Source organism: Cololabis saira, chromosome 15 (assembly GCF_033807715.1).
Source record: "Cololabis saira isolate AMF1-May2022 chromosome 15, fColSai1.1, whole genome shotgun sequence".
In the NCBI taxonomy this organism is placed as follows: Eukaryota; Metazoa; Chordata; class Actinopteri; order Beloniformes; family Belonidae; genus Cololabis; species Cololabis saira.
Window position 1 is genome coordinate 19,325,015 of NC_084601.1, and position 14,138 is coordinate 19,339,152.

Here is a 14,138-nt window from a genome sequence, read left to right on the forward strand (position 1 = left end):
AAATGTAGCCGTTGATTACAAGATTTAAAGATGTGGTCAGTGTTGTTACTAAAGTTAAGATTGCTGTCAATAAAGGTACCTAAATTCATCCTGAGGGATGAATTAAAAGTAACTATCCGGATGATATGATGGAGAGAAATCTGGCTTCTCTGCTGAGAATTCTGCTTTTAGTGGGCAAAAAAATTATAACAGTCAACTGGCTGAAACCACAGTCCCCAAGCATGGAGAGAGAGGATAAGACGTGTATATGATGGAGAAAATTACAGCAAGATTTAGGCTAAAAACTAACCAGTTCAGTGACCGCTGGTCGCTAGTAAGACAAGCATTAACAAACCTATGAACACCTCCTGTTAACCTTTTGTGTTTATTTTTCTCTCTCATCTTTTATTTGGTTTATTATTATTTATTTCTTTTCATGTCTTTTATTTAATTGTACACAATTGCACCTGTTCTATTAGTATCTGTTAATATGGATAAAGAGTGTAAATGTGTATTAATCTGTTTGTTTTCAATAAAAAATAAGTTTAAAAAAAAGTAACTATCCAACTCATAAACTACAGATGCAGAAAATAATATAATGGAAAACAGAAATTATGTCTAAGATCTGAACAACAATTGATCAACTAGCACATCAGGGAATATGGACATTAGCAGGGCACACTGTCATGTATGAAACTCTTTCCTAAAAGTGGATGAATTATTTAACAGTTTCACAGTAACATCTAATAGTCCCAGCAGGGGCCCAAGAATTACCGGGGCCCCTGATCTTATTCACAAAATGTTTTATAAATGCCAGACAGAGACAGAGAATTAGGCTAAAACAGTCATAACTAAGGAGACATACATTGACCACAAATACATAAATAAAAGGACAAAATGGTGTTACTGAGGTGCTTAACTACCAAATATGTCAAATTTGATTGCGTTGAGACATAAACTGACAAAATGTGACAGACAGTCAAAATGTCATTGTAATAAAAGATGCACTAATTGGCAAGAGTAAAACAAGGGTCAACAAAAATGAATACACCAAAAATAATGGATAAAAATTCCAAATAGTTGGTGTAAGATACAACTTCAAAGCCTCTTTCAAGCTTTGTGATTGTTCTGTGTCTCTTTCTACTTGAGTGCCTTTGACTCTTATTAGGGGAAGCTGCATCTTGTTTTATAATCTACTCTATACACAAGTGCGTTTAAAAAAAAAACATTCAGCCTCAAAGGTGATTTTTATTAAAAGTGCAAAAGAACAACAACCCCAAAACAAATAAAAAACCTATGTTAGTTTTCTTTCAAAGTCTGAATCAGCTCACTGAGCGTATTAATTCACACGTCAGACAAAGCTCATAACTTACTCTGAAAAGGTGCCAGTTGCGACGTCTGTGAAGGTAATTCAGTTTTAACAGATTCTTACCTTCTACACGAAAAAAGCTTTTGAGAAAAGGCAAGTCTGCAGGCACGAGACTTATAAAGTAAATGATGCAATGATTTTGAAGAATTATTGTCTGATGTTTCTCAGAATTTAACCTTCAAGTCTGTCGGGAACAAGCCGTTTAGTGTGGACGTGCCTCGGAAAGCCTGTGCTGAAACTGGAGCGTACTGAGAGCAGTGTACGGCACGGACTATGTGCTCAACATGGTGGTGAATGCATCTGTAAAATACAGTTTCTCATTTGTTTTTTTCTTTATTGCAAATTCACATTATTATAATTAAATTAATGACATGTGTTCTGGTACTGTGCTCATTCATGGTGTTTTTTTTGGAAATAAGGAAGACCCCAATATGAAAGACAGTCTAGTACACATACATTTTATTTAAATAACAAGTGATTATTTTGTATTTAATGCAAAATTATACTGCAAATTCAATATTTGAAATTCACAATATTTATTTATCATTTGACCAAAAATACAATTTTCATAGTTTAACCATTTTCTTTCTCACATTTGCTGAAATATATAACAACGATTTTTGCTCTACTTTTCCTGCTATCCGTGCTTTTCAGAGACACACATCAGAAAGATTTTTTCTACACAAATGAGCTGGGCTCCATGATGGCGGCGAGGCGAGAGGAGTGATGGTGAGACCCTGGTGTTGGGAAGTAGCCGGTCCCTGCACTGTGGCGGCCTGATTCACAACACCAGCTGTTCCACCCCACTGAGTCAGCAGATGGCGCTCTGATGGGGAAGAGCTTTTTTCCAGTGGAAATCAGAGAAGTTGCCCTCTCCGGGGGGTGTCGCGTCACCTCTGCCGGCTCCTCTCTTTTGCATCTTTCCAACATCTGTGGCAGCTGTGGAAAGAGAACATGCAAAGCAGAATTTGAGGACACTGTTTGAGGTGTGCACAGAGAGAGAGATCGAGCTCCTGCCGAAGACGATCTACACGTGAGACGTTCTGGGAGAATCTGCCCCACCTCTCCACACCTGCCAGGCATTAGACTACCCACAACCCCCTGGTTAAGCTCTGGTGCCTCTGCTCCACACAGATCCAAAATAAAAAAAAAACCTAAAAGAAACTGCTTCTATGCAAATTTCATAATCACACCAGGGCAATGAAGAGCGTATGTGTACGTACAGTGAAGAGGGATATAAGCTTTTACTTAGCATATGAAATGAGTTGGGATTATAACGAGATAAAGAGCAGTGAAGAGCGGAGGGAGCGGAACGAGAGAGGTCACTCAGAATTTTGCTTCTGTGAAGCTCTTTAAATCTTCCTGACTGCTCTCACAGGCACTGGAACGGCACACTGGGCTCGAATGAGTGATAAAAGTACACCAGCAGCTTCACCAATTAATATGAACTTCATATTGAAATGTCGAATATCTGCATAATAAAAGACATTTACAGGAGATGGAGAATCACCCATCAACGAAGCCGGCCCAGACCAGTGCTTTCACTTCAAGCGTGTAGCTGCTGTTAATTTACAATTCAAGATAGAATTAATTATTGTCAGAGAACCGATCAATACGCAAAAGTCTACTATGATTATTTCCCCAATATATCTGTAGCTGTCAAGTCAATGAAAAGAAAGAAATCAAAAGAATAAACAGGACATTTTGAAATAATATTTGGAGTTTTTACTTGAAAAATTGATTGATAAAATTATCACCCTGACTTATGTGGTCATGAGGTGAATTAAAAGATTTTCAGAGTAAAAACAGGAAAAACAGATGTGTTCTGAGAGAAAATTCATGCCAATTTTCCTTCATTTGAAACCCTGTCAATGACTATAATGATGGAAAAACCTATGCATGAAGAACGTGTTCAAAAATAAGGTGCTCTCCTTTGTTTGCACACTGTTTCTTTGTGTTTGGCATACAGTGGAGGTGCACGATACTTTGCTCAACATCTCACACTCGTCTCCTCGAGTGCAGCTGTCGACTGAGTAATACTTCTTTTAAGAAAAACTGCGTTTTGAATTATTGCATATTGCATACTACACTAACCTTTCCTGCATAGTTCAAGCGTATGCAAATCAATGTTCCAAATTCCCCTTTTGTGCGGTGAGCTTTAGGATTGCGCAGGCATTAATTGCCTTTGTATATGTGAATGCATGTTTATTTCATGTAAATGAATTTCAAATGTAAGCAGTGTATTAGTATGTTTAACCATGTTGTTCAAAAGGAATGCTGCATTTACATCTGATTTATTTAAGTGGCAACAGGGGAGAAAGAAAAAAAAAACGAACATGAATTTCAGAGGCAGGAATTTCAGTATTAAAGTGGAGTTAAAAGCAATAAATTGATATTAATAAATGTGCAAAGAATTTACAAAACAATTGTTTCCTAGCCTTAAGACATTACATTGAAAAGAAAAACATTCATATTCGTCTTGCGTTCACTGCTATCTCTTTGTCTTTGGCTGGACCGTTGTGAGTCGAGGGAAGAGGAACAGCAGCTGAATTCCTTTAAATAGCCCTGCCTGCTTCATCATATGGTTGCTATGGCAGCCAGCCTCACATTTCAAGATAACGTCCACATGCTCAGAGAGACCCTCTCCACCTGAGAGCTATAGATCTATGCCGTTGCTAAGTAAAAGAGGTTTGCCAAAGAGATTCAGCATTAATGGGAAATATGGATCCGGCACGTATGAGCGTCTACGCGTACACACTGCGAGAAATGTTGAATATTTCAGCAATGCGTCTGTGTAAGATAGACACACCGGCCCTTTTCTTGGTAAATGCAGAAAAGTGGTTATAATAAAAGAGAGGGGTTTTTTTTAAGGATATAGGGAGGAAAAAAAAAGAAGGAGGAGGAGAAGGAATATTGTAGGAAATGACGGTGATCAAAAGTGAAACAGAAGAGTGAACAGCTGGTTTTGCAAATAGTGATTGTGGAATAAATGAAGGGTGAAAAAGAGGATGAATGGTGTGTGATTTTTGTCTTTTAGGACATACAAGCACCGTATAGAAAAGAGAATCAGTAGATGGCACCCTTTCACAGATACATTTTTCTTTTTCAAATCGCTCTGTATTCATTTTAAACACCTCTTTCCCATCTCCACCTCTCATTCCTGAAATTCCCAACCCCCATCCTTTGTCTGGTGTCCAGCTTCCCTCTACAGTTTTTACTCCAGCTCTCAATTAGTCATAAGTTTAGTTGAGGGTCAAACAGGGCATGCACAGACAGACCTGTAAAGAGCTGTTAGAGGAATTATGTGGATGTGCCTCTCAAGCTGACTCTGTCCTGGATCTCTCCCTCAAGTGCACTTCGGAAACTACACGGAAGCTCAAAGGTGTGAAATCTATTATACAGAGAATAGGGGATAGGAGGAATTTTATGGTATCAGAAAATTTCACGAGGCTAAATGTAAAGTGCATTTTAATGTTGCATGGTCTGACTTTAGTATTGCTTTGACCGTTAAAATTCTGAATAAAACGTCACCCTTGGTAAAGAAAATCACTGAATGGGAACATAATGCAAATAATCAATCAGTAAACAATAAATCCTATTCAATTCCAAGCACATATGTATTAAACTTATCTTGCATTATTCATTTTATTTGCTGCAAAAATATGCCCTCTATTTGATTTAATTTAAACTGCTGCCTTTGACAGAAAAATAATCTGCAAATGTATCTTTAAAATACAAATTAACAGAAAAATACTTGGAGGGTTGAAAATATTGCAATATTGATGTGAAACAAGGCTTTAATTTAAACATGTTTACTGAACGGGCTCAGTAGAGTAGAGATATCAATGTGAATGGACGCACATGGAAATAACGTTTCAATTTACATGCAATCAGAGAATGCAAGCAACCTTTTTAGATTTTATGAATATTAGTTTCAGCTTCCAAACGGCAGTCCGCTGGTTGTGCTGGATGGTTCTACAGAGGAGAGGTCAGAAGGAAGAAAGAAGTCGATAAGGGTGGCACCCTCAACTTCCTCCTAAAAACACACAGGCCAGCTGATTGCATTTGAGTGCGTTGGGCGCGTCTCAGCATCCCTTAATGCGCCTCTAAATTGAGTTGGAAAATGACGACGTCCGTTGTCTGCACCCGGGATGGAAGCCAGGGAGGCAAAAAGCTTTGCGATAGGAGAACATCCTGCCCCTTCCTTTTAAACCTACACTAACATCATCATACACTGGCTGGGCGGGGGGGTCATTTCTACCCCTCTTTCACCCTTCTCTTTTTTGTGTAGCGCTTTGCTTTTTCACCCTTTGTCTATCTCTAAATGAGATAATAAATGACAGCGTTAATACAAATGCACAATCACCTCAATGACGGTACTTTCTTTGGGGTTTTAAAGTCATCTGTAGTAACATACTGGAGGGCTGTGGAGTGTTAGAGTGCATGGTTAGAAATGACTCTCCATTATTAAGGACGTGCGGTGGTCAGGTCTGAGAGCGGCAGCAGTAAAGATGCTGGCTGAGCATTTGCCAGGCACCCATTTCCTTTTTAGTTGGCTTTAAAAGGCCTTCTGCCAAATACAGGTACACATGTACACACACACACACACACACACACACACACACACACACACACACACACACACACACACACACACACACACACACACACACACACACACACACACACACACACACACACACGCACAAAATGTTCTCATTTCACTTTTTACTCTTTATTCCAATTAAATGGCTTAAGAAGACAAGATTATACCTTTAGCATAAACTCCAGCAGATCCCTGTGACCCTGAGCAGGAATAAGTGGACATAGATAATGGATGGAGGGATGGATAGACTGTATCTTCACCCTGACATTTCTCACTTTACGTCTTTTGCTATCTAATTTTTTAACTTTAATTGGCATAGAAATGAATATTAGACACACTTTTAGGTCCTCTAAATGGATTTTTGATTACGACACTAAAAGTATGAAAATTATTGATGCACAAATGCACATAATTACCTCACTAAGAAAGTACAGGTTCAAATAAAATTGGTTATTTTAAAGCTATATACAGGGCATTTTCATAAATCTTATTTCTGTTTTCCCTTCTCTCCTTGAATGGAAAAAAAAAACATTTCATTATTAACTGACTATTAAATGGTCAATAACAGCGGTACCGAAGTTACATAAAAACTGCCTTACTGTAAGACACACACACACACACGCACACACTTTTAATGCGCATTCACAGACACGCCCTTTTACCGCCTCCGTTGCTTGTGGACGCGCAGCGGCGCTGCGTTTCCCCGTCATCATCCCCCCTCACGGACGTATGTCCTGAACGACGTGTCCGCCGTGGCGCTTGACAGACACATTAGAAGCAGCTACAGATTTGTATATGTAGGCCCAGGCTTCCACTCGTGGCCGGCGCACGCGCACGAGCACACCAGCTGCACGCCCACGCAGTTGCGATAAGGCCGGAGCGCCGCTAGTCATTTAGTTCAGCTTTGTCTTTTTGCAGCGTCTCCCTGATGAAGTGCAGAAAAACGCAAGCAGCAGCAGTATCTGAATTATTAGCCGAACGGCACAGCTTTGACTTAATCCAGCGCCGCTCCTAATCTGGGCTCTGTAGAAATGTGTGTAGGCTAATGAGAGAGGTAGGAACATGGGGGCCTGTTAATGACAGGACGTTGCTTATCTTGGTATGAAACTGTGCATATGTAAGGAGGTAGACCATCTCTAAAGCTGCTTTCTTAAGTGAGTCACACTGAGCTACTGACTTAAGAAAACTGCTGTGGGAAAATACATTTCGTCTACAGGGAGGGACTCTGTTCTTTGTGAAGAAGAAAAAAGAGATGCGAGTGTTAATCAAAAAAAAATTGAAATGTCTGTTAATCAGTAGCTTGTCTAAGATTCCAGAGAAGCCTGGACTTGCTGTGATAGATCAGCCTGTGTTTTATGGATAACCCTTGTTCGTGTGCCTGTATCACTTTTGCTATGTCATTTGATTGTCTGGACCTTTTTTTTTTTCCTCTGTCTTTTCAAGTGCAGATCTATAAATTTACAAGTTCTTGCCAGCTGCTTGCAGATGGTTCTGGCACAGCAGCGTGCCAACGGAGCACTAACCCTGATGACTCCTGCAGGTTGCCAGTTCTGGGGAGGGCTGGCCGGGCCGGTCGCGGGGATGGATTGGTGGATTGCAGGGAAGCTGGCCGGGGCAGGCGGTTGGGTGCGGGGCCGGTGGAGCAGGGAGCTGTAAAGAAACAACAAGGTCAGCTGTTTGGCAGAACACATTCAGCACCTTTATGCCGGTCTGTGAAAACGCTGCTGCTGTGCAGGTGGTGAAGCTGAGATACGATCTAAGGCAGAGAGCCGAGGTTTCCTTTCAAAATTAACACTTGTTTCATAAGATAAGAGAAGTATAATCACCAAGAGTTACAGTAAGGAAGTTCAACATAATGACTCCTACAGTGTAGCGATGCTGAGGTGGGTAATTATGGATTAGTAGAGATTTCCAGTGAGTGGAGACTTCCCCTGACACAAAGCAGTCACTACAAAAGCTAATGCAGAATTACTCCCATATTTAACACAAGCACGCAGAAACACACACACACTTGTACAAACAGCCCCACAAACAGGCTGATGATGTATACAGGCCTGCGCAGCTATACATGCACACGCCTCAGACTTACACACTCTTGTCGGCCATCACAGACAGCATGCCGGCTCGGCAGCCATTTTGCAGGATTGCTCTGGAATGTTCAATTAGGGTGATTGTTGCTTTACGCCGCCGCGGCTCAGCCGTACGGTCGCCGTATACGTGACAAAGAAGCGTTTCTAAAGGCGAGCCTTTCCATGCCTTTTCCATCTCTTTTTTGCAGAGGTCCGGCGGTCTAAACCGGGACATACATGACAGGAAGTTGCTGCACCTCCGTGCGTGGACTCCGTGTGCACGTATGGACGGCGCAGAGCCCCTTGTCACGTATGAGGCGGTGATAGAGGGGCACGCCCTACGGCTCGTCAGGGCTCACATATGGAGGAGGGGATGAGTGTGCACATGCGAGCTCGGAGAAAAGAGGGAGGAAATGGAAAGCGTGAGAAATTGAAGCCTTTGGAAAAGTAGACAGAAGGAGGGAGCAAGAGAATTAAAGGAGAGAAATGTACAGCTTGTTCTTGCCGCCATCGCTTGTGACAGCACATTATGCAGTGGGCCCTATAGACTAGGGTGTAGATTACTCCTGCAGTCTGTAGGATAATCAACGTGGACACCAGTGCACGTCTGTCGTTTAGTAATCTTTAATAATGATTCCTTTAAGATTGGGGAACTGGTTCATCCAGATACCGGGGGTTTTTCACACGCTGAGTGCTGCTGAGTGTCGTCGTGGTGTGTGACCTGTGCACCAACATGTCACGAGTCTGAGCGCCGTTCTCCACCCATGTGAATCCTTTCCAGCCTCATTCCCCTCTTCCACCCCCACTAATAACCAGTAAACGCCAAAAACACACGTAAAAGGACACAAAGACGTTTCTTACGTAACATCATTTTTTTTTCCAATGAAAGCAAGTTTTTCTGAATGCAAAACATGTTCTATCTTAATTTACCAGAATGACACTTTAATGATGTATTTAAAAAGCTATTATTACTTGATAGATACTAATCTAACAAAGCAAATAGAAAGCATTCCTTATACAATGATCTGCAATCACATGGGCAGGCTTCAACAAAGGGCACCTAAGGATAAGAGCACGACTATTACAGTAGCTGCACAAAGAGGGGATTGATTGTTTAGTGTCATATGGATGGGGTTGAACCGGTCCACATCCTTCCGAGATGGAGACTGACTGAGACTGGGCTGCGGCTGCAAGATGTTAGAGAGTTAGGGTGGGATACTGACCGGCTGTGAAATGGGTCAGGTTGAATGAGGCTGTCAGGGGCTGATGATGAGACGAGAGCACAGCGGCGCAATGCGCACACGATCCTCTAGAGACGGATGACACCTTACAGGACGCGCTCAAACGCGGTGACTGGAATTTCTGTGCATGGATGTACGTGGCGGCACCCTGCGTATACCATTCAACGTAGCGAACCCTCCCCCTGCTCCCCTCACCCACTCACTCCCTCACACTTGGAATATGGCGCGAGCTTACACATATGATCCAGCGCCCCTTTGTCTGGCTTCGTCGGACAGTTATGTCCATCAGTTCAGCACATTATGCTCGGGCTGTCGTCCTTTTTTACTTGCACGCACACACACACACACACACACATACACACACACACACACACACACACACACACACACACACACACACACACACACACACACACACACACACACACACACACACACGCACGCACGCGCAGGCATCCACACAGGCAGTCATGTGCATGGCTGATGACCCTGCCCTGGAAGATTGTGCAGCAGCCTCATTCTATGCTGTCCGTCTATAATATACTACAGTAGTGTCATGACCGCCAACCACATTCCCACCCCCCCCACCCCCTCCGATGCCGTGTCCTCAGAACACACCCGCCATCCCCAACCCAACCCCCCACGGACTGGGCGATCATCTGCTGTGACCGTGTGCTCCCGTCGTCGTGGGTGTAAGGAGTGTTCGACGAGGGTGCTCCAGAGATGTTGGGGGGTGAGGGGGGATCATATTTGATATCCTTTTTTTTTTTCTTTTAAGATTTGATGTGACTGCTGAAAGGGAGAACTTTCACACACTTGTGGTGCTAGTGGTGTTACATTGCCAGACGGAGGAGACCTTTTGTCTCCCACCACCACCACGCAGGGAGGGACGGCGTACGTACACACAGATATACTGTACAATCTAGCACGGCTGCAAAGCACACACACACACACACACACACACACACACACACACTCATGCACACAAGCAATGTCAGGATATATGCACATGCTCACAGACTACATTGCTACATTATTAGTCCGATGTTCATGGAATCCAAAAGTGACAATCCCATCATTGTGCAGCACATCAGCAGCTACACACTTGTGCAGGGAGATCTGGCACTTTGACTTGCCCTCCTGCGTATAAGGCAGAGTGCAACCTTTTCATTGTGCTCAAAGATGGGATGTGTGTGGAAGCGTGTGAATATGTGTGCTTGTCCTCAGACTCACCTGGTGGTACCCCGGGAGGCTGGTTGTCGTGGTAATGCAGCTTCATCAGGGTTTGTGGAGATGTGACACCTGATGTCCCTCCTCCCCTCCACTCTCACTCTCTCTGCTGTAGTATAGGATCAGTAGCTACACCCTAGCTCTGACAGAAGGGGGGTCGAAAGAGAGGAGGGGTTCTTATCGAGCCTGGCAGATCGCACCACCGGCCGCTCTTAGACGAGGGGTTCCTGGGGGGGCCCGGATGATAGGGTGGGTCTTCATGGCCGTCCATTGAGCTGACTCCCACCCCCCCCGCTGTCTGAGCCGCGATGGTCTCTCCCTACTCCTGCTGCACTGATTGGACGCTGCGCTTCCTCCTTCATCAAAATGTAAAATTCCAAGACAGAGAGAGTAGTGCATCGTTTGTGTGTGTGTGTGTGTGTGTGTGTGAGTGTGAGTGTATGTGTGTGTGTGTTTGTGTGTGTAGAAAAAAGTGTGCTTAAGACAGACAATGCAAGAGAAAAAAATGTGTGTATTTGAGAAATACTTGTGATGCAGACCAGGATGACTGCAAGCATGACTATAAGAGTGCTTGTGTGTGTGTGTTTGTGCGTGCATGTGTGTGTTTTTGTGTGTGTGTGCCTTTGCATTAGGGAGACAATATACAGGATCCCATTGTCTGTGTGGGCGTGTGATAGAGGAAGAGGTAGTTGAGGGAGAGACACGAGACAAAGAGGGCGAGGGATAGGAAGATATAGTGAGCAAGTATGTGTGTGTGTCCGTGTGAGTGATGGAGGGGGAGAAAAAGAAGGCAGTGTGTATGGCCTGAGAGCTGTCATCATTAGTCTCTCTGTGGCGGATGGTGTTGAGCTGCAAAAGGGCTTGTCAGTCAGTTTCTGTCACAACATGTCACTGACAACACACACTCACACACACTCACACACACACGCTTTCCCAGAGGGGATCATGTCAAGTTAGGGAGCAGTCTTTTCTGACAAACTGATCCAAACCCCCACATCCTCTTCATAACCTTTCACCCTGCCCCTGACTCCCCTGCCGACGCTGTCTCGTTCAGGACCGGTCCTCTGACAGCTGCATTCCTCTACCGAGAGCAAACATTTAATAAACGGGCTAGAACAGGTAGAAGAAAAGGACAAATTGGACAGAAAGGCAACACGGAGCGTGTGGCGAGAGGCACATGGCAGAGAGCACTCACATACAGCTGAGTCTCCTGAGAGCTACCCGGTGAAATACTGCTGACTCACTGAGCTTACAGCAGGCCGGCAAAATGCACAGAGATCAGGATCCACATCCAGTGGAGCAGCCAGGACAGCTGGTGCAAAAGGAAGAGCATCAGCTGGTAACTATGTCAACGTATGGATAGCGAGGAGAAGGCCGCTCGACTGGTTTGGTTTTTGTTCCCGTCTGATCGATCCGTGGTAGTTATCTGCAAGGGAGACTTTTATCTACACACATAAAAACAGACCTTCCCTCTTTCCTGGCTTTTCTCCGTCTCTCTCTGCTGCTGCCGATTTAATTACCTTCTATATTTATCGGAGCTCAAGATGCTATTTTGGTTTTGAGACTCTTGTCACTGATATCGGGAGGCTACATTATTCAGTGTGAGAGCGCTGGGGCCGTCGGATGCAGAACAAGAGCACCGTTGTTAACCCTATGGAGACGAGCGGGAGCATGTGTCGCACTTGAAATGCACAATGTGTATCAGTATATGTTTTCTCCGTGTCCTTGATGTATTCCCCGTGAAGTTGTGTTTGGTGCCGGCCTTAGGAGAAGGTGTGGTCTGCGTTTCTCGCGTCTCCATTTTGTGACTGCTTCATCTCAACTCTCAGCTCGTGAGGATCGCAACAAAGACGACTATTTCACACGAGCACACAAACAAGTGACACTGAATTGCGTTTATCCCCATGCGCTGCATATGTCTGTGCATGCACACACAGTATAGATCGATGTCCTCAGTATTTGGTTGTGATTTATGGTTGCTATTCAGTAGAGGCCACAGTCATCTGGGAGATGATGGCCATATTGATCTGATAAACAGTTTCATTTACTGCCAAAGCCTGCCATTCATACTGACGCACACACACGCACACACGCACACACACACACACACACACACACACACACACACACACAGCAAAGACACATAGATTCACAGCAGGAACAACCCAGCTTTCTGCTTCATCAATTCCCCACCTCCTCCACGTCTGCTTCTCTCTTTCTTTGCTCTTTCTTTTTCTCCTCCCCCCAGGCCACCTCACCATCTCCTCTGCTCTCAGCACGCTTTAACTCGTTCCTGTTCAGCCTTCGTTCTCCTCATTTTCTACCAGCATCTACTGCCAGCCACCTGCTTCTCTACTGATACCACCTCGCCGCACCGTGGCCTTATTTCTCCAATAAGCTCCACGCAGCTTTCCAATAAGGTTATCGCTCGCTTTGCCGTGTTTCCCAGCGAGCATCAGAGAAGGAAGTGCTACAGAACATATGATATAACATTACGATATATACAATATGATATCATATCTTTCCCTGAAATCAGACAGACTCATCCAAGACTGACTTCACCAGTTTGAACTAAATGGGCAGGCGCATCTGAAGGTCTGGATCGAGGTAAAACACACCTTTTCAAAACACATATAGAGCTTTACCCTGTACATCCTGCAGTGCTTTGGACAAATATACGCACGTGATATATTTACTGCATCTGAAAAGTGCCATAACCGCACGTGCATTAGGAGAAAAAAAAATCATCAAGTGGATGAGTGCTGTGTGAAGTCATCCTTCACTGCACACATCTGTGCAACTTGTCTTGAAAAGAAAAGACAGACGAATACATGAGCAGCAAATTTCAAAGTAGCCTACTTTCTACATTCGATAAGTCCATTATGTGTCTAAATGTATTTAAGTAATGTATTTAAGCTTAGAATAACGTATTTAAGGTGGTAAAGTTCAGCAGATGTCTAGATCTGTCCTAGATAAAACATCCCTTTGACGTTTTCATTTTTACACAGTAAGCAATAAGGAACTCTGCTACAGAACCTTTCACACGCACATCCTCTCCATAACCAACTCTGTACCTTACCTAATGAACCAATGTCTATGGCACTGCAGTGCATTTCCATATTGTACACCTGACACTTATATTGCAGATACTGAGCGCACACTGTCAGGAAAAGTTTGCCACAACGCTTCATCAAAAGAGAAAAATATAATTAACATGAAGACCTATGAGGACAGAACGTAGCAAACCTCATTATTATAGCATCCACTGATGTCACGTGTTTATGTGATCAGGAAAAATCAAGTCATTAACCGAAATTAGTTGTTCAAGCAAAAAAAGTGTTACAAAATTAGAGGATAACTAATGTGGCTCTCGTAGAAACGGTGAGGCTTCGACATATTATGTCTAGTTTTAAAGTTCAGTCTGGGTTCCTGCCTGACATGTATTCATTAAAAATATGTTTAACTCTGTATTTACAACGCAAGGGTTCCACTAATCTGACTAGGACCATCAGTGCTTTCTTTATACTGCAAACATTGGGCTATGCAGTGTCTATGTTAAAGATTGACATGTGATGTATTTTTGAAGTTGCTTTAAAGAACTGGTGCAAATGACGTAGGACCATCTAGATGTTAGCTAGATGACT

The 14,138-nt window shown here is 43.4% G+C and overlaps 1 long non-coding RNA gene across 1 annotated transcript; it reads right to left on the minus strand.

Moving 5' to 3' along the window:
- Positions 1-1,725: 1,725 nt before the first annotated feature.
- LOC133461296 (uncharacterized) lies at positions 1,726-10,633 on the minus strand. The gene is made up of 3 exons (XR_009784180.1): positions 10,498-10,633; positions 7,478-7,604; positions 1,726-2,287 (listed from the first exon to the last, which is right to left on the minus strand). It is a non-coding gene; the product is annotated as an uncharacterized LOC133461296 (long non-coding RNA).
- Between the last annotated feature and the right edge of the window lie 3,505 nt (positions 10,634-14,138).